Genomic DNA, 20,136 nt, shown 5'->3' with positions numbered 1-20,136 from the left:
AGTGACAGCTCAAGTATTTAGGCTCCTGCCACCCACATAAGGTTTCTAGACTGGGTTCACAGCTCCTAGTTTTGGTATTGGCCAAGCCCTGGCTGTTGGGACATCTTAGGAGTGAACCAACCAAAGGGCGCTCCCTGTCTATATGTCTCTCTGCCTCTCAAAAAAAATCACCTGTCACCATTTGGTCTACCTCATTTAATAAAAAAAAAATAATTATTTTTCCTTACTTGAATTCAATGCAGTTTTGGAACCACATGAGACAGAATCTTAAAATGAGACTCCTTATTTATGTTAGCTGAGGCCCTAGACAAAGGATTTGAAGGTGAGAGAATAAAACATGATCTAGTTCTTACATGAGGAGGAGGGGGAAATGAGTTACATGATTTTCAAGATATTTAACCATGTCAAGTTTATAAAGGATTGGGAGTGTATGAGTCAGGGAACAGACTGGTCTTCCTGTCAATAAAAATTAAAACAAAAACAAAAACAGAGACTAGCTACTGTGCTAAGTGTCCTATCACACTTCCCAGGTGAAGGAGTCAGGATGCAACTCCCTTCATATGATCAGGAGAGAGGGGCTTTCAGAAGATTATCTGGGGAGCATAAATAGTGACTCCTGCCATGTTGGACTTGAATCTGACTCATGCCCAAGACTGATTGGCCACATGTTTTGAAAGTGGAATGACAAAGAGTTGGCTTTTTTAAGTGACCTGTATTCTTAGAGTTTGTAAGAACAATTGTTGCTTAAGTTTATGTCATGGAATAGAGTTGGTCCATGTGCACAGGAGAGATGATACAGATTGTCTTAGACCCATATACCTGACTAGCAAGTGTCAGTGATGCCAAAAGTCAGGTGAATTACCATCTTTTCTAGCATAGTAAGTGAAGAGAGTGCTTAACTAAATCAGATTATCTGCAGGTACCTGTCACATCCTATTTCTCCTGTAAATGGTCAGCCTGTGTTAGGATTGAATTGGGAAAAAAAGGTAGCTATAATTTTGATTATTGAAAGTTTTTATTATTTTACTAAGATTAGATGTGCCAATGGTGTATTTTGATTACCTGTTAATGAAGAAAAACATCAACTCTACCTTAAATTTCATGAACAGACATGGGAAGCCACATAGAATAAATTAAAAGACATTCTGAATGTCAATAGTAAAGTTTCTTTATAATAAAGAAGTTTTGCTTTTTTAGCCTGAGTGTGTGTGTGTGTGTGTGTGTGTGTGTTGGAAAATGGTGATCTTGAATGAATAGCAAAGTTTGGTGTTGGGAAAAAAACATTGCCAATTTCTTTTGATCCTCAGATTATTATCTCTGGCTCTGGGGCCAGTAAATCAATGCTTTATTCTTGGCCCTGTCCATACTTTAGTGAGAAGGTACTAAAGTCAGACAAAAATCATAGTTATCAGGAAGATTTTCATTAGATTATTTTATCCATGTAATCTTTTCTCTTCTTTAGAAACCCTTCTACAGCTTTACTTGATTTAATATCTCCCTACTTTCTGTTTTTTCCCAGAGCTCAAGTAACGGAATCAAAATCAAGGAGAATTGATTAACCTAAAAACTCTATCAGATTTTTACTAAGTATCTGAATGTTCCTGATAATATTTTTAAAAAAGATTTATTTACTTATTTTAAAGGCAGAGTTACAGAGAGGCAGAGGCAGAGAGAGAGAGAGAGGGAAAGAGAGAGAGAGAGAGAGAAAGAGAGACAGAAAGAGAGAGAGAGAGAGAGAGAGAGAGAGAGAGAGAGGTCTTCCATCCACTGGTTCTCTCCCCAGATGGCTGCAATGGCCAGAGCTGAGCTAATCTGAAGCCAGGATCCAGGAGCTTCTTCCAGGTCTCCTACATGGGTTTAGAGGCTCAGGACTTGAACCAGTTTCTACTGCTTTTCCAGGACATAGCAGAGAGCTGGACTGGAAATGGAGCAGCTGGGACTTGAACCGGAACCCATATGGGATGCTGGCATTGCAGGTGGCGGCTTTATCTGCTACAGCACAGTGCTGGCTGTGCTTTAAAGAAAAAAAATGGCTGCTTTAGAGAAAAAAAAAAAGAGTTGTTTTACTGCATTGCTAAAAGTAGGCCTAGACAAAAGGATTCCTTCCCAGTGAGGTCTGTTTGTTGAGTGCATATGAGATGGGCTTTCTATAAAGCTAGTTGCAAGAAGGTGTTTGTTCTGAGAAAGCAGCAGCACCAAGGAAATCTGTGCAAATCCTGCTGGCTTTTAGAGTCACTGGTGCAGAATGAACAAAACATGAGCAGGAGATGGATGTGGTCCAATCAAGTCAAGTACTCTAGTCCAGGAAACAAGGGACTCTCTCACTTTAAGTTGAGGAGACCTGACCAATGTGTGCCATGCCCAGGTGCCTGAGAGTTCTGTCAGTGCAGATATTTTAGCTGTGTTCACTGCTGCTATGAACACATACTCACTATTTGGGTCATGCACACTTGATTGATATTTCTCCTTTGTAAGCCGAAAAATAAATATGCATTCAAAAATGTAGACTACTGCAAAAGCTGCACATCCTATGGGTAACCAGAACTTCACCTGGCAACAGAGCTTGTGATTCCTAAATATGCAAATATTCTCCTCTGAGAATCTCTACTTGAAAAGGAGGAGGGTCAAAAATTGATAGTTTGCAGAAGTAATAGCTGGCATGAGAATTGTCCAAATTATATAGGAAAAAAGAAAATGTTGTTGAATAATTGATATTGACAGAATTTCAGAGCCTTAATGAACACCGTGTTTCCACTCTCCTTTGTCTGCCTGAAGTCACAGAGGACTTATCTCCCTGTCAGCAGCTGCATTTTGAATTGCAGGACAATCTCGGGGTATTTGCATAAAATTTGAACACCTCCATTCTGAAATGTAAACATCTCATACTTGGCAGGGTCATTGATGTCTCCTTAAAGCGATTCCAACACAGCCAAGGAAAGGTTCAAGTGTCTGGAGTTCTCTGCTGAAGACCTCACTGCCAAGCCCCATCTTTGGGCTTTAAAAGCTGTGGCAGGGGCCGGCGCTGTGGTATAGTGGGTAAAGCCACCACCTGAGTGCTAGCATCCCATATGGCTGCAGGTTCCAGTCCAGGCTACTCCTCCTCAGATCTGGCTCTCTGCTATGGCCTGCAAAAGCAGTAGAAGATGGCCCATGTGGGAAACCCGAAAGAAGCTTCTGGCTCCTCATTTCAGATTGGTGCAACTCTGGCCGTTGTGGTCAAATGGGGAGTTAACCAGTGGATGGAAGACCTCTCTCTCTCTCTCTCTCTTGGACTCTCCTTCTTTCTCTGTGTAACTCTTTCAAGTAAATAAATGAATCTTTAAAAAAAAAAAGCTGTGAAAGACTAGTTACAAATACTGGCAAATTTTCAGATTCCTTTAATTGATACCATCTTTAATTTACATTTACAGAAAAGGTTGTTTTTTAAATGTAATTATAATGAGCTACTTCTCAGCAATTTCCCTTTTATCTCTGTCATTTTATTATTCTTCTGACCAAACTACTGATTTCTTTTCACAGTAATGACAATATATTTTATATCGTAAGGTGTGTATCACTTTTAAACTTTCTTTTTGAATTTAGACATATCACTTATGAGCATCTTTAGTATCTTAGCTGAAGGCAGTACTTACACTGTGAAGCTGAGTCATCAGCTTCCTCAGAGTTCTATAAGTTGTCCTGATGATGTTCATATACAAAATTTTTCAGGGCTATCTTTGTCCAATGTAGTCATTCACAAGTACCAGGTAATATACTTAGTACATTTCTTGATTGTTATGGAACTTTAAATTTCACTTGATTTAAAAGCCAACATATTTTGAGCTAATTCTAATAAGCAGCACAATCTTTGACTTATAATTTTATTGTTTTTTAAAAAATATTTCTTTTTTAATGTATTATAATAGTCTATTTTTCACTAGCTTTCCCATTATCTCATTGTCTGTCTATTATGGCTCCTACTGAATTACTCATTTCTACTCACAGTAATCATTTTATTTCATAAAAATCCAACATGTTTTTATTACTGTCTTTAAGATTACCATCACCTGTATTTTTCTTTAATATCCCAGTGTATTCCAGACCTGCCACTGTGAATTCATGGCCATGTTGGTTAAGTGTTCATTATGAGGTCATGAACTCCATAAAAATTCTATAAGTTGTGCTAGCAACCATCATGCACACATGTTTTCAGAGACATTTTAGACCCACATGATAGGCACTCTTTTCAGGTACTTTTTTAGGCTCTTTTCAGGTTCTTTTTTATATTTCATGAAATTCTAAACTTCCCATTAATATATGAAAGTTTCAATAGAATGAGTTAAAAATCCATCTATTTGAAAGATTTCTCTGATAAGTGTATGATCTTCATTTGATTTACATTTTGTGAAAATTATTTCATTTTCCTTTTTTAAGGTAATTGTTATCATTTCCAGTAATTTCCCTTATATTTGCTTGTCATTCTGCTATTACTTCTAGAAAATAATTGTTACTTACCCTAGTCACAGTGTATTTTCTTTCTTTCTTTCTTTCTTTCTTTCTTTCTTTCTTTCTTTCCTTTCCTTTCCTTTCCTTTCCTTTCCTTTCCTTTCCTTTTCTTTTCTTTTCTTTTCTTTTCTTTTCTTTTCTTTTCTTTTCTTTTCTTTTCTTTTCTTTTTTTTGACAGGCAGAGCGGACAGTGGGAGAGAGAGACAGAGAGAAAGGTTTTCCTTTTGCCATTGGTTCAGCCTCCAATGGCTGCCGTGGCCAGCGCACTGTGTCCAGCACACTGCGTTGATCCGAAGGCAGGAGCCAGGTGCTTCTCCTGGTCTCCCATGGGGTGCAGGGCCCAAGCACTTGGGCCATCCTCCACTGCACTCCTGGGCCATAGCAGAGAGCTGGCCTGGAAGAGGGGCAACCGGGACAGAATCTGGCACCCTGCCCGGGACTAGAACCTGGTGTGCCAGCACCGCAAGGTGGAGGATTAGCCTGTTGAGCCACGGCACCGTCCAAGATTCATTTTCAATTATCTTTATATACAGAAGATTGATTTAGTATATATTAAGTAAAGATTTCATATGTTTGCACCCACACAGAAACACACAGTGTAAAATACTGTTTCAGTACTAGTTATAGCATTACTTCACATTGGAACACATTAAGGACAGATCCCACATGAGAAGTAAGTACACAGTGACTCCTGTTGTTGAGTTAACAATTTGACACTCTTGTTTATGGCATCAGTAATCTCCCTAGGTTCTAGTCATGAGTTGCCAAGGCTATGGAAGTCTTTTGAGTTTGCCAACTTCAATCTTATTCTGACAGGGTTGTATTTTGTTTTTAAAGAAACTTTCATTGGCCACAAAATCGCATAAGTTTTTCTGACAATTTTCATGTATACAATTTTCAGAGACTTCTTAGGCAAATTTGGTCATTCTCCCTTTCCAAGTATCATATTTGATGGCAATTATGAATTTTACCAGAACTATGACATATATCTTTGATTTCTGAAAGTGTCAATAGTTTAATTCAAGTTACTGACACTTTTCCTTCATGGTTATAATGGTATTTGATGTGGATTTTTAAATTTTGTGAAAATTTTTATTTATATTCCTTCTTAATATATTGTAATTATTTAGTTTTTAACAATTTCATTTATCTGTTGGTCACTCTATATTGCTCCTACAAAATTGCTCACATCTTTCAAAGTGATCTTCATTTATTTATTTCATATCATCTGCATGCTTTTTCATCTGTTTTATAAATTGTAGTTAATACTAATACCTGTATATTAACATCCTAGTGCAAGTCAATCTTAGCAGTAGAATCCCATGGCCATCACAATACTACAACTGTTCCTGGCTACCATATTTTACACATATTTTTAGAAATATCTTAGACTCATTTGATAATTCATCATTTTCAATTTTTTTTTTACTTTTTCTGGACTTTATGGAATTTTAACTTTAGCTTTGATTTTTAAAGGTTCTAATAGAATATTTCCAGATATAGATATCTTTCCCTCAAGATTTTTGTGGTACATTACAAATTTCCCCATACCTCTGGCCCCTTATCCCCTAATAATATCTCATATCATTATACTTATATACTTATCACAATTAATGAACCACAGCTCAATTTCTAAACTTTTTAATCCAAATTTCTTTTATCTCTTCCACCCAGCCCAGAGTCTGTCAATTAACATTCTGTGTTTAGAATAACTTTTTCTTTTAATATTAACTTCCACATGCAAAGGAGAACAAGCAGTTTTTGTGTCTCTGAGTCTGGCTTATTTCACTCAATGTTATGTTCTCTATTTGTAGCACCCATTTTGCTACAAATGACAGGACTTCATTCTTTTTATAGTTGAATAATAGCTCATTGTGAATATATATCCCATTTTCTTTATCCATTCATCTTATTAAGCATATTTGGTTGATTCCATATTTTCATTATTGTGAACAGTTCTGCTATAAACATGGTAGAGCAGAATCTCTTTGATACAATGAGTTTAAATATTTTGGATAATACTCAGTGTTGGGATCATTGGATCATATGGAAATTCTATATCTAGATTTCTAGGACATCTCAATATTGTTTTCAATGGTGACTGTATAAAGTACACTCCTGATATCAGTGTATAAAATTATACTTTTTCTATATCCTCACCAGCATATTATTGCTCTCTCCTTTTTGGATAATATTCATTGTGATAAGGGTGAAGTGATATTAATTTGCACTTCCCTGATAGCTAACATTATTGAGCATATATGTGTGTGTGAGTATGTATGTTGATCATTTGCATTTATACTTTTGAGAACAGTCTATTCAGGTCCTTTGCTCATTTTTTAAATATGTATTTATTTATTTGAAAGTCTGAGTTACACAGAGAGAGGAGAGGCAGGGATTCAGAGAGAGAGAGAGAGGTCCTCCATCCAATGGTTCACTCCCCAATTGGCCACAATGGCTGGAGCTGTGCCCATCTGAAGCCAGGAGTCAGAAGCTTCCTCTAGGTCTCCCACATGGGTGCAGGGGCCCAAGGACTTGGGTCATCTTCCACTGCTTTCCCAGCCAATAGCAGAGAGCTGGATTGGAAATGGAGCAGCTGGGTCTTGAATTGGCATCCACATAGGATGCTGGCACTTCAGGCCAGGGTGTTAACCTACTGTGCCACAGTGCCAGCCCCTCTTTGCTCATTTTTAGACTGGATTGATTTTTGAGTTACGGATATACTCTCATATTAATCTTTTGTTGGAGCTTGCAAATATTTTCTCCCAATTTTTCAGACTTCTCTTAACTCCCTGATTGCTTCTTTTGCTGTGCAGAAGCTTCTGAGTTTGATATAAATTCATTTGTCTAGTTCTTCATTTGTCAGTGTTTTGGGGGTCTTATCCAAGAAGTCATCATGTTACACAAATATCTTGGAGAGTTTCCCCCTATATTTTCTTTCAGAAAGTTCAGAGCCAGAGATTAAAATCTTAAATTTAGGTTTTTGATCCACCTTGAGTTGATTTTATATATAATGAGAGGTTAATACCACACACACACACTTTAGTTTTGAAGAACTGTTTATTGAAAAGACTACCCCTTTTTAAATGTTCATTCTATGGAACTTTGGTCAAAAATCAGTTGCCTGAATGCACATGAAGTGATTTCTGGACATTTTATTTTCTTCCATTGATCTATTTGACAATTTTATGTTATTACTGAAACTTTGTAATATGCTTTGAATCAGGTACTATGATGCCTCGACCTTTATTGAAAAATGAAATGACACAGATTGCTAGGTACAAGATCAATATAGGGCTTGGCATTGTGGCATAGCATGTAAAGCTACTGCCTGCAAAGCAAGCATTCCAAATGGGTACCATTTTGAATCCTGGTACCTCCATTTCTGATCCAGCTCCCTGCTAATAGCCTTGGAAAGCTGTGGAAGATGCCCCATGTTGTTGAACCCCTGACCCATGTGGGAGACCAGAAAAAGTTCCTGGTTTATGGCTGGCTCTGGCCAGGCCTAGTTTAGTTGTTGTAGCCATTTGGAGAGTGAAGCAGTAGATGGAAGATTCTCTCTCTCTCTCTCTCTCTCACTCTCACTCTCTTACTCTCTCTCTCCTCTTTCTCTCTCTGTAACTCTGCCTTTCAAATTAATCAAGAAAAAAATTAAAAATTATTTTAAATGAGACATATATATCTATCCATCTAATCAACAGAATTGCTATGTACAAAGAAGCCACAAATAGGAAGCAATTTTAAAGGACACAGACAGACTAGAAAATGAATACCCATTTGAGAAATGAAACAAGGAAGGACTAATCTATGTAATATCTTCAAGTGTTATTTAAAAAAATATACAGTAGTACATAATTCCTATCAGTTTGTTTGACAAAGATTTTAAACGAAGTTTGAGAAAACATTGTATTTTCATCAAAATTGATACAGGCATTTCTTTTTGGTGATTTTAGCTCCCACATATAAAGGAGAACCTGTGGTATTAGTCTTTCTGTGTCTGTCCAGCATGTTTTTGTTTTTGTTTTTGCTTTTTTGCTCAAGTTTACTTTGCTATTCTGGGTATTTTTTTCATACATATTTTTGGATTGTTTTTTTTACTTTTATAAAGAATGTCATTGGTATATTGACAGGGATTGCACTGAATGCATACTTAAGATGCTATAGATTCTTAATGATAATAAATCTTACAATCCATGAGCAAGAAATATCTTCACATTTTTATGTCCTTGATGATTTCTTTCATCAATATTTTATAAATTTTATTGTAGAGATATTTCATTTCTTTGATTAAATTTATTCCTAAATATTGGATTGTGTTTGTGATATAGTGAATGGGATTTCAAACCTGATGTCTCTTTCAGTGAGATCATTGTTGGTACATAAAAAGCCTACTGTTTTGGTTAGCTCCCTTTGTAACTGTGATTTCACTGAACTGATTTATAAATTCTAACAGCTTTTTGCTGTAGTGCTTGGTTTTCATCCAGGTACAACATCATGAAATTTGCAAATGTTAATTTTTAAAAGTTTATTTATTTATTTGAAAGGCAAATACAGAGAAGGCAAGGCATAGAAAGAGAAATAATCCATCTATTCATTTCCCAAATGGCTGCAACAACCAGGCCTGGGTCAGTCTGAAGCCAGGAGCTAGAGATTTATCCAAGTCTCCCACATGGGTTCAGGGGCCCAAAACTTGATCTGTTCTCTGCTGCCTTCCCAGGTGCATCAGTAGAGAGGTGGATCATGAGTGGAGTATCCAAGAATCCAACTGGTGACCATATGAGATGGTCATTTTTCAGGCGGTGGCTTTACCCACGATGCCACAGAGCTGGTCCCAAATATGGTTATTTTGAATTACTACTTTCCAATTTTAATTACCTTATTTATTTTCCCTCCCAAAATGTTCTTGCTAGTACTTCCAACAATATACTGAATAAGACTGGTGAAAAATGGACATTTTTCTTTAATTCCATATTTGAAAAGAAGTGATTTCTGCTTTATACTTTTCAGTATAAAAGTAGCTGTTGGTCTGTCTGAGTACTAGTTATAGCATTAAATCTCAATGTACAGCACACTAAGGACAAAGATCCTACATGAGGAGTAAGTGCACTGTGACTCCTGTTGTTGACTTAACAAATTGACACTCTTGTTTATGGCATCAGTAATCACCCTAGGCTCTTGTCATGAGCTGCCAAGGCTATGGAAGCCCTCTGAGTTCACCGACTCTGATCATATTTAGACAAGGCCATGGTTAAAGTGGAAGTTCTCTCCTCTCTTCAGAGAAAGGTACTTCCTTCTTTGATGACCCATTCTTTCCACTGGGATCTCACTCACAGAGATCTTTCATTTAGGTTTTTTTTTTTCCCCAGAGTGTCTTGGCCTTCCATGCCTGAAATACTCTCATGGGCTTTTCAGCCAGATCCGCATGCCTTAAGGGCTGATTCTGAGGCCAGGGTGCTGTTTAGGACATCTGCCATTCTATGGGTCTGCTGTGTATTTCACTCCCCATGTTGGATCGTTCTCTCCTTTTTTTATTCTATCAGCTAGTATTTGCAGACACTATTCTTGTTTATGTGATCCCTTTGGTTCTTTGTCCTATCATTATGATCAATTGTGAACAGAAATTGACCACTGGGACTAGTGAGATCGCATTGGTACATGCCACCTTGATGGGATTGAATTGGAATCCCCTGGTATGTTTCTAACTCTACTGTTAGAGGTAAGTCAGCTTGAGCATGTCCCGAATTGCACATCTCTTCCCTCTCTTATTCCCACTCTTATATTTAACAGTGATCACTTTTCAGTTAAGTTTCAGCACTTAAGAAGAATTGTGTATTGATTACAGTATTCAACCAAAAGTATTAAGTAGAACAAACAAAAAAAATACTAAGAGGGATAACATATTAAGCTGCTCATCAACAGTCAGGGTGAGGGCTGATCAAGTCACCGTTTCTCATAGTGTTCATTTCACTTTAACAGGTTTCCTTTTTGGTGCTCAGTTAGTTGTCACCTATCAGGGAGAACAAGTGGTATTTGTCCCTTTGGGATTGGCTTATTTCACTCAGCATAATGTTTTCCAAATTCCTAACAGGGATCACTTTTCAGTTAAAATTTAAACACCTAAGGATAATTGTGTGTTAATTACAGAGTTCAACCAATGGTACTAGAACAAAAAAAAATACTAAAATGGATAAAGTGTTACATTGTACATCAACCGTGAGGACAAGAGCTGATCAAGTCACTGTTTCTCATAGTGTCCATTTCATTTCAATAAGTTTCTCCTTTGGTGCTCAGTTAGTTGTTGCCAATCAGAGAGAACATATGATATTTGTCCCTTTGGGACTGGCTTAATTCAGTCAGCATGATGTTTTCCAAATTCCTCCATCTTGTTGCAAATGACCGGGTTTCGTTGTTTTTGACTGCTGTATAGTATTCTATAGAGTACATGTCCCATAATTTCTTTATCCAGTCTACTGTTGATGGGCATTTAGGTTGGTTCCAGGTCTTAACTATTGTGAATTGAGATGCAATAAACATTAATGTGCAGACGGCTTGTTTGTTTGCCAATTTCATTTCCTTTGGGTACATTCCAAGGAGTGGGAAGGATGGGTTGAATGGCGGGGTTATATTCAGGTTTCTGAAGAATCTCCAGACTGACTTCCATAGTGGCTTAACCACTTTGCATTCCCACCAACAGAGGGTTAGTGTCCCTTTTTCCCCACATCCTCGCCAGCATCTGTTGTTGGTAGATTTCTGAATGTGAGCCATTCTAACTGGGGTGAGGTGAAACCTCATTGTGCTTTTGATTTGCATTTCCCTGATTGCTAGTGATCTTGAACATTTTTTCATGTGCCTGTTGGCCATTTGGATTTCCTCTTTTGGAAAATGTCTATTGAGGTCCTTGGCCCATCTCTTCAGTGGGTTGTTTGTTTTGATCTTGTGGAGTTTCTTGATTTCTTTGTAGATTCTGGTTATCAACCCTTTATCTGTTGCATAGTTTGCAAATATATTTTCCCATTTTGTTGGTTGCCTCTTCACTTTCCTGACTGTTTCTTTTGCAGTACAGAAACTTCTCAATTTGATGCAATCCCAAATGTTAATTTTGGCTTTGACTGCCTGTGCTTCTGGGGTGTTTTCCAAGAAGTCATTGCCAGTACCTATATCTTGCAGGGTTTTTCCAATGCTCTCTAATAATTTGGTGGTGTCAGGTCATATATTTAAGACTTTAATCCATGTTGAGTGAATTTTTGTGTAAGGTGTAAGGTACGGGTCTTGCTTCATGATTCTGCATGTGGAAATCCAATTTTCCCAGCACCATTTATTGAATAGACTGTCCTTACTCCAGGGATTGGTTTTGGATTTTTGATCAAATATGAGTTGGCTGTAGATGTTTGGATTGATTTCTGGTGTTTCAATTCTGTTCCATTGGTCTATCCATCTGTTTCTGTACCAGTACCATGCTGTTTTGATTACAACTGCCCTGTAGTATGTCCTGAAATCTGGTGTTGTGATGCCTCCAGCTTTTTGTTTTTGTTGTACAAGATTGCTTTAGCTATTCGAGGTCTCCTGTGTCTCCATATGAATTTCAGCATCATTTTTTCCAGATCTGAGAAGAAGGTCTTTGGTATCTTCATTTGGTATTGCATTGAATCTGTAAATTGCTTTTGGGAGAATGGACATTTTGATGATATTGATTCTTCCAATCCATGAGCATGGAAGATTTTTCCATTTCTTGGTATCCTCTTCTATTTCTTTCTTTAAGGTTTTGTAATTTTCATAGTAGATCCTTAACGTCCTTGGTTAAGTTTATTCCAAGGTATTTGATTGTTTTGTAGCTATTGTGAATGGGATTGATCTTAGAAGTTCTTCCTCAGCCATGGCATTGTCTGTGTATACAAAGGCTGTTGATTTTTGTGCATTGATTTTATACCCTGCTACTTTGCCAAACTCTTCTATGAGTTCCAATAGTCTCTTAGTGGAGTTCTTTGGGTCCCCTAAATAAAGAATCATATCATCTGCAAAGAGGGATAGTTTGAGTTCTTCCTTCCCAATTTGTATCCCTTTAATTTCTTTTTCTTGCCTAATAGCTCTGGCTAGAACCTCCAGAACTATATTGAATAGCAGTGGTGAGAGTGGGCATCCCTGTCTGGTACCAGATCTCAGTGGAAATACTTCCAACTTTTCCCCATTCAATAGGATGTTGGCCGTGAGTTTTTCATAGATTGCTTTGATTGTATTGAGGAATGTTCCTTCCAAACCCAGTTTGCTTAGATTTTCATCATGAAAGGATATTGTATTTATCCAATGCTTTCTCTGCGTCTATTGAGATAATCATATGGTTTTTCTTCTGCAGTCTGTTAATGTGGTGTATCACATTGATTGTATTGCGCACATTAAACCATCCCTGCATACCAGGGATAAATCCCACTTGGTCTGGGTGGATGATTTTTCTGATGTGCTGTTGTATTCTATTGGCGAGAATTTTATTGAGGATTTTTGCATCTATGTTCATCAGGGATATTGGTCTGTAATTCTCTTTCAATGCTGCATCTTTTTCTGGCATAGGAATTAAGGTGATGCCGGCTTCATAGAAAGAATTTGGGAGGACTCCCTCTTTTTCAATTGTTCTGAATAGTTTGAGAAGAATTGGAGTCAGTTCTTCTTTAAATGTCTGGTAGAATTCAGCAGTGAATCCATCTGGTCCTGGGCTTTTCTTTGTTGGGAGGGCCTTTATTACTGTTTCAATTTCTGTCTCAGTTATGGGTCTGTTTAGGTTTTCGATGTCTTCCTGGTTCAATTTAGGTAGATGGCATGTGTCCAGTAATCTATCCATTTCTGATAGGGTTCCCTGTTTGCTGGCATACAAGTCCTTGTAGTAGTTTCTGATGATTCTTTTTATTTCTGTGGTGTCTGTTGTTACGTTTCCTTTTTCATCTGTGATTTTATTGATTTGGGTCTTTTCTCTTCTTTTTTTAGTCAGTTGGGCCAATGGGGTGTCAATTTTATTTATTTTTTCAAAAAACCAGCTCTTTGCTTGGCTGATTTTTTGTAATTTTTTTTTTGGATTTAATCCTGTTGATTTCTTCTCTGATTTTAATTATTTCTCTTCTCCTACTAGATTTGGGTCTGGTTTGCTGTAGGTTTTCTAGATCCTTGAGGTGAATTGAAAGCTCATCTGTTTGGTGCCTTTCCAATTTCTGCTTTTGCTGCATCCCATAAGTTTTGGTATGTTGTGCTGTTATCCTCATTTACTTCCAGAAAGTTTTTGATTTCTCTTTTGTTTTCTTCTATGACCCATTGTTTATTCAGGAGCATGTTTTTTCAATCTCCATGTGTTTGCGTATGCTCTAGGGATTCCTGAGTTGCTAATTTCCAACTTCATTCCTTTATGGTCTGAGAAGCTGCATGGTATGATTCTAATTCTTTTGAATTTGCTGAGACTCGCTTTATGGCCTAGTATGTGGCCAATGCTAGAGAAGGTTCCATGTACTGCTGAGAAGAATGTAAAATCTTTAGCTGTAGGATGGAAAGTTCTGTATATATCTGTTAGATCCATTTGGGCTATAGTGTCAATTAAATCTACTGTATCCTTGTTGATCTTCTGTCCTGTTGATCTGTCTATTTCTGAGAGTGGAGTATTGAAGTCCTCCAGTACTATTGTATTGTGGTCTAAGTCTCCCTTTAAGTCCCTTAACAAATCTTTTAAATAAACTGGTGCCCTGTAATTAGGTGCATATACATTGATAATTGTTATATCTTCCTGTTGAATTTATCCCTTAATTTTATATAGTGTCACTCTTTGTCTCTCTTAACAGTTTTTGTGGTAAAGTTTATGTTGTCCGATATTAAGATGGCTACGCCCGCTCTTTTTTCATTTCTGTTGGCATGGTATATCTTTTCCAGCCTTTCACTTTCAGTCTGTATGCATCTTTGTTGGAAAGATGTGTTTCTTGTAAGCAGCAAATAGATGGGTTTTGTTCCTTAACCCAATCAGCCAATCGGTGTTTTTTAACTGGACAGTTCAGGCCATTCACATTCAATGTGACTAATGATAAGTGGTAACTTTGCCCTGCCATTTGCCAAAGATAAGTTCTAATATATGCTTTGAATTCCCTGTGATCTTTTGCTGTGAGCTTTCCTTCCTTTACCTTCTTTCATATTGATGACCGTGTTTCTGTGTTTCTGTGTGTAACACATCTTTAAGCATCTTTTGCAGGGCTGGACGAGTGGCAACAAATTCTTTCAATTTCTGTTTGCAATGAAAAGTCTTTATTTCACCTTCATTCACAAATGATAGCTTTGCAGGATATAATATTCTGGGCTGGTTGTTGTTCTCTCTTAGTACCTGGGCTATATCTCGCCATTCCCTCCTAGCTTGTAGGGTTTCTGATGAGAAGTCAGCTGTGAGTCTGATTGGAGATCCTCTGAGAGTAATCTGATGTTTCTCTCTTGCACATTTTAGGATCTTTTCTTTATGTTTCACTGTGGAGAGTTTAATTACAACGTGTCGTGGTGAGGATCTCTTTTGGTCGTGTTTATTAGGGGTTCTGTGAGCTTCCTGTACTAGGATTTCTCTGTCCTTCTCGAAACCTGGGAAATTTTCTGCTAATATCTCACTAAAAAGGCCTTCTAATCCTTTCTCCCTCTCCATGCCTTCAGGAACTCCTAGAACCCGAATGTTGGGTTTTTTAATAGTATCCTGAAGATTCCCGACAATATGTTTTAGATTTCTAATTTCCTCTTCTTTTCTTTGGTCTGACTGTATCCTTTCCTGTTCTCTGTCTTCTAAGTCCGATATTCTCTCTTCTGCTTCACCCATTCTGTTTGTAAGGCTCTCTAATGTGTTTGTCATTTGATCTATTGAATTCTTCACTTCATTATGATTTCTCGTCACTATCACAGTTTCCTGTTGTACTAGTTGTTTCATTTCATTTTGATTCCTCCTTAATATTTCATTTTCTCAGCCGGAGGAAGCAGCGCGGGCCCGAACGTCGTCGGCCCGCCACCTCCGCCGACGCTGCGCTGCGATCCCACAGCGCTGGCCAGGCCCGAAGTGGTCTGGCCTGTTTGGGCTCAGCGGCCGCAGGGCCGTGGTTTCCGATGGAAATCATATGACAGAATACTTGGATGACATTTATTTGAAAGATCTTCAAGAATTACAGAAGACAAAAAAACACTAATGCGTTTGAGAAAGCGGTAAATTTTGGGGGAGGGGGACAAAGCAACTGCTTTCTGATCTGCAACTTGGCTGGATGCTAAGATGTCCGTGGACATGAATAGCCAGGGGTCTGACAGCAATGAAGAGGACTATGACCCAAATTGTGAAGAGGAGGAAGAGGAAGAGGATGAGGACCCTGGGGACATAGAGGACTATTATGTGGGAGTAGCCAGTGATGTGGAGCAGCAGGGGGCCGATGCCTTTGATCCTGAGGAGTACCAGTTCACCTGCTTGACCTACAAGGAGTCCGAAGGCGCCCTCAAGGAGCACATGACCAGCTTAGCCTCTGTCCTAAAGGTATCTCATTCAGTTGCTAAACTTATATTAGTTAATTTCCACTGGCAAGTCTCAGAGATTTTGGACAGATACAAGTCCAATTATGCTCAACTGCTTGTTGAAGCCCGAGTTCAACCTAATCCATCAAAACATGTCCCCACAGCCCATCCCCCTCACCACTGTGCAGTGTGTATGCAGTTTGTGCGGAAGGAAAACCTACTTTCTTTGGCCTGTCAGCACCAGTTTTGCCGCAGCTGCTGGCTCAGGACTGTCCACTTCGTACACCAGAGGACTTTGTGTTTCCGTTGCTTCCCAATGAAGAACTGAGAGACAAATACAGGTCCTACCTCTTCTGGGACTATGTGGAGAGTCATTACCAGCTCCAGCTGTGTCCTGGTGCAGACTGTCCCATGGTTATTCGAGTACAGGAGCCTAGAGCTCGCCGAGTGCAGTGCAATCGGTGCAACGAAGTCTTCTGTTTCAAGTGTCGTCAGATGTATCACGCCCCCACAGACTGCGCCACAATCCGGAAATGGCTCACGAAGTGTGCAGACGACTCTGAAATGGCCAACTACATTAGTGCCCACACTAAAGACTGTCCCAAGTGCAACATCCGCATTGAGAAGAATGGAGGCTGCAATCACATGCAATGCTCCAAGTGTAAACACGACTTCTGCTGGATGTGTCTAGGAGACTGGAAGACTCATGGCAGTGAATACTATGAGTGCAGTCGGTACAAGGAGAATCCTGACATTGTCAACCAAAGCCAGCAAGCCCAGGCCAGGGAGGCCCTCAAGAAGTACTTGTTCTACTTTGAGAGGTGGGAAAACCACAACAAAAGCTTGCAGCTAGAGGCGCAGACATACCAGCGGATTCATGAAAAGATTCAAGAGAGGGTTATGAATAACCTGGGGACGTGGATCGACTGGCAGTATCTACAGAACGCTGCCAAGCTCTTGGCCAAGTGTCAGTACACTCTGCAATACACCTATCCCTATGCGTACTACATGGAGTCTGGACCCAGGAAGAAGCTGTTTGAATACCAGCAGGCTCAGCTGGAGGCTGAGATCAAAAATCTGTCATGGAAAGTGGAGCGTGCTGACAGCTATGACCGAGGGGACTTGGAGAACCAGATGCATATAGCAGAGCAGCGGAGGAGAACCCTGCTGAAGGATTTCCATGACACCTAGGCTGGGACGTGGACGTGCTGGGGTGAGGAAGACGTGGCTGCAAGGTCTCCTGACTGCCATGCTGCATGCTGTAGGCTCTGCCTTCACGACCCCAGGCGGCAGCCAGGGCCCCACTCCTGAGAGACACTGGCAACACCTCCTAGTCATTTTACGTTTTCTTCTCATCTTCTTGCTTTTTGTTTCTACCAGGGTAGAGGCCATGTTGAATTGGCCTCTTTTCAGGACTTTTAATTCCCCCTGGATGATTGTTGGGAGGGAGGGAAAGTTTTTTCTGAATGGCTATTAATAGTATTAGATCATTACAACTTACGTAATTTTCAGAGGTTGTATGATTATACAACAAAAAAGGCAAACAAACCATAGGATAACACAAAGCCCCTTTTAAAAATAAATTGGCCTTGGAGTGTTTCAAAAAAAAATATTTCATTTTCTCGAGAGAGATATTCTATCTTGTCCATTAAGGATTTCTGTAGTTCAAGAATTTGTTTTTGAGAACTTCTTAATGTTCTTATCAATTGTTTGAGATCTGCTCCTTGCATTTCTTCTATCTCATCATCTTCATAATCTTGAATTGGGGTGTCTTTTTCATTTGGGGGTGTCATGGTGACTTCCTTGTTTTTATTACCTCGGTTTTTGCGTTTGTTATTTGGCATATTGGAGATATTTGGTTTCTTCACTGTGGTGCTTTTTCTTGTTATACTATGACTCTAGATTAAGTGGACTGTCTGTTTTTGATGGAGCCTTAGGGCTTGAGATGGGTGTGGCCTGAGAGCTCTGTTTGGTGTGCCAAAGGTGACACTCCCAGGTTAGGCGTGGTAGATCTCTCTCTCTCTCTCTCTTTCTTTTCTTGATTCAAAAGGGAAGTAATTCCACACAGCTGAACGAAGTTGGAGGTAGTTAGCAGGCAAATGATATACCCACAGGAGCCAGAGATTGGAAGCTCTTTCCCAAGGACCACACAGGGAATCTGTTCGGCCCTCAGGGTGGGCTCAGATTCTCCTTCAGTCTCCCACTGGGTTGCCAAAGTTACGGAATTGTAGTATTTCTGGAGAGTACTCACATGAATTCCGTGAGTTCTCTCCCCCACCGTCTCTTTTTTCACAGTCTCAGTTCAGTAGCACCACAAATTTACTAGGTCCTAATCTCCTGTTAATTAGCCCCACCCAGAGTCAGGTTTTTCTGCTAGGCTCAGGGCCGGTGCAGACCTGAGGTCGCTCTGCTTATGACGTATGTCCAAGATGGCGCCTGCTCTTTGTCTTGCTCGCCCTTGAGAGGTGAGTGGAGAGAGAGAAACCCGTGTCTGTACCAGTCACCTTTTTCTCTCTCTCTCTCTCTCTTCCAGTTAGCCTGGTGAACTTCCCCCCCGGGGGTCATTCCCTCTAGTCTCCTCTCTCCGCTTGCCTGCCGGTGTCTCGGGCTATTGAGGTTCGGCTCACCTCGTGTTCCAGCGCTGGTGTGTTGAGTGTGCCGCTGGTGTCCCGAACTGTGGGCTCCCACGCTCTCCACGCAGGTCCACTGTGAATCACTAGTTCTGGAAGAGTTTCTTCTGCTGTTTCCTCCCCTACTCTTCCTTGAGCCTGCAGTATCTCCACTTTTATTAAACTGTCTCTCCCCGGACTATCAGTGTGCTCCCTTCCTATTCTGCCATCTTGCCTCCTCTCCTATTATTCTTTTTTTTCTGAATTAGGAATTAAGGTAATGCCAGCTTCATGGAAAGTGTTTGGAAGAATACTCTCCCTTTCGATTGTTTTGAATAAATTGGGAATAGTTGGAATTAGTTATTCTTTAAATGTCTGGTTTTTCTTTGTTGAAAGGGTCTTTACTACTGATTCAATCTCTGTCCTGGTTATTGGTGTGTTTATGTGTTCTATGTCTTCATGACTCAATTTTGGTAGATTGTCTAGGAATCTTTGTTTTTTTTTTTTTTTTCCCCAAAGGAACCTTTTATTTCATGAATACAAATTTCATAAGTACAACTTTAGGAATATAGTGATTCTTTCCACCATAGCCCCCTACCACTCACACTCCCACCCCACCTTCTCCTCCCTTTTCCTTCCCAGTCCCATTCTCTATTAAGGAAAAAAACTCGTTGCTCAACAGTCAAGACAAGAGCTGTTCAAGTCATCACTCCTCAAAGTGTCAATTTCACTTCTACAGATTTCCTGTTAGGTGCTCTATTAGTTCTCACAAATCAGAGAGAACATATGGCATTTGTCCCTTTGGGACTTGTTTTTTTTTAAGATTTATTTTATTTATTTATTTATTTTTTTATTTAATGAATATAAATTTCCAAAGTACGACTCATGGATTACAATGGCTTCCCCCCCCCCACACCGTCCCTTCCACCCACAACCCTCCCCTTTCCCACTCCCTCTCCCCTTCCATTCACATCAAGATTCATTTTCGATTATCTTAATATACAGAAGATCAGCTTAGTATACCTTAAGTAAGGATTTCAACAGTTTGCTCCCACACAGAGACATAAAGTGAGAAATAATAGATGATTTTTTAAATGATGATGAAATCAGATCAGACCTATTGTCATGTTTAATCCCAGTGAGAGTCAAGTTGGGAATGATAATTTCTTTCTTTCTTTTTTTTTTTTTTACAGAAGATCAGTTTAGTGTACATTAAGTAAAGATTTCAACCGTTTGCACCCCCATAGAAACACAAAGTGAAATATTCTGTTTGAGTATAAATTTCCAGAGTACAGCTTCTGGACCACAATAGCCTCAATGTACAGCACATTAAGGACAGAGATCCTACATGAGGAGTAAGTGCACAATGACTCCTGTTGTTGACTTTACAAATTGATACTCCTGTTTATGGCATCAGTAATCTCCCTATGCTCCAGTCATGAGTTTCCAAGGCTATGGAAGCCCCTTGAGTTCTCCGACTCTTATCTTGTTTAGACATGGTCATAGTCAAAGTGGAGGTTCTCTCCTCCCTTCAGAGAAAGGCATCTCCCTC

The 20,136-nt window shown here is 39.3% G+C and overlaps 2 pseudogenes; one reads left to right on the top strand and one right to left on the bottom strand.

Moving 5' to 3' along the window:
• Positions 1 to 1,607: 1,607 nt before the first annotated feature.
• LOC100346857 (inducible T-cell costimulator pseudogene) lies at positions 1,608 to 11,146 on the bottom strand (annotated as a pseudogene).
• Positions 11,147 to 15,447: 4,301 nt separating this feature from the next.
• LOC138848222 (E3 ubiquitin-protein ligase ARIH2 pseudogene) lies at positions 15,448 to 17,585 on the top strand (annotated as a pseudogene).
• The last annotated feature ends 2,551 nt before the right edge of the window (positions 17,586 to 20,136 follow it).

Source organism: Oryctolagus cuniculus, unplaced genomic scaffold (assembly GCF_964237555.1).
Source record: "Oryctolagus cuniculus unplaced genomic scaffold, mOryCun1.1 SCAFFOLD_54, whole genome shotgun sequence".
NCBI classification, from domain to species: Eukaryota; Metazoa; Chordata; class Mammalia; order Lagomorpha; family Leporidae; genus Oryctolagus; species Oryctolagus cuniculus.
The sequence above is the reverse complement of the archived record's forward strand: the minus strand, read 5'-3'. Positions and strand labels throughout refer to the sequence as shown.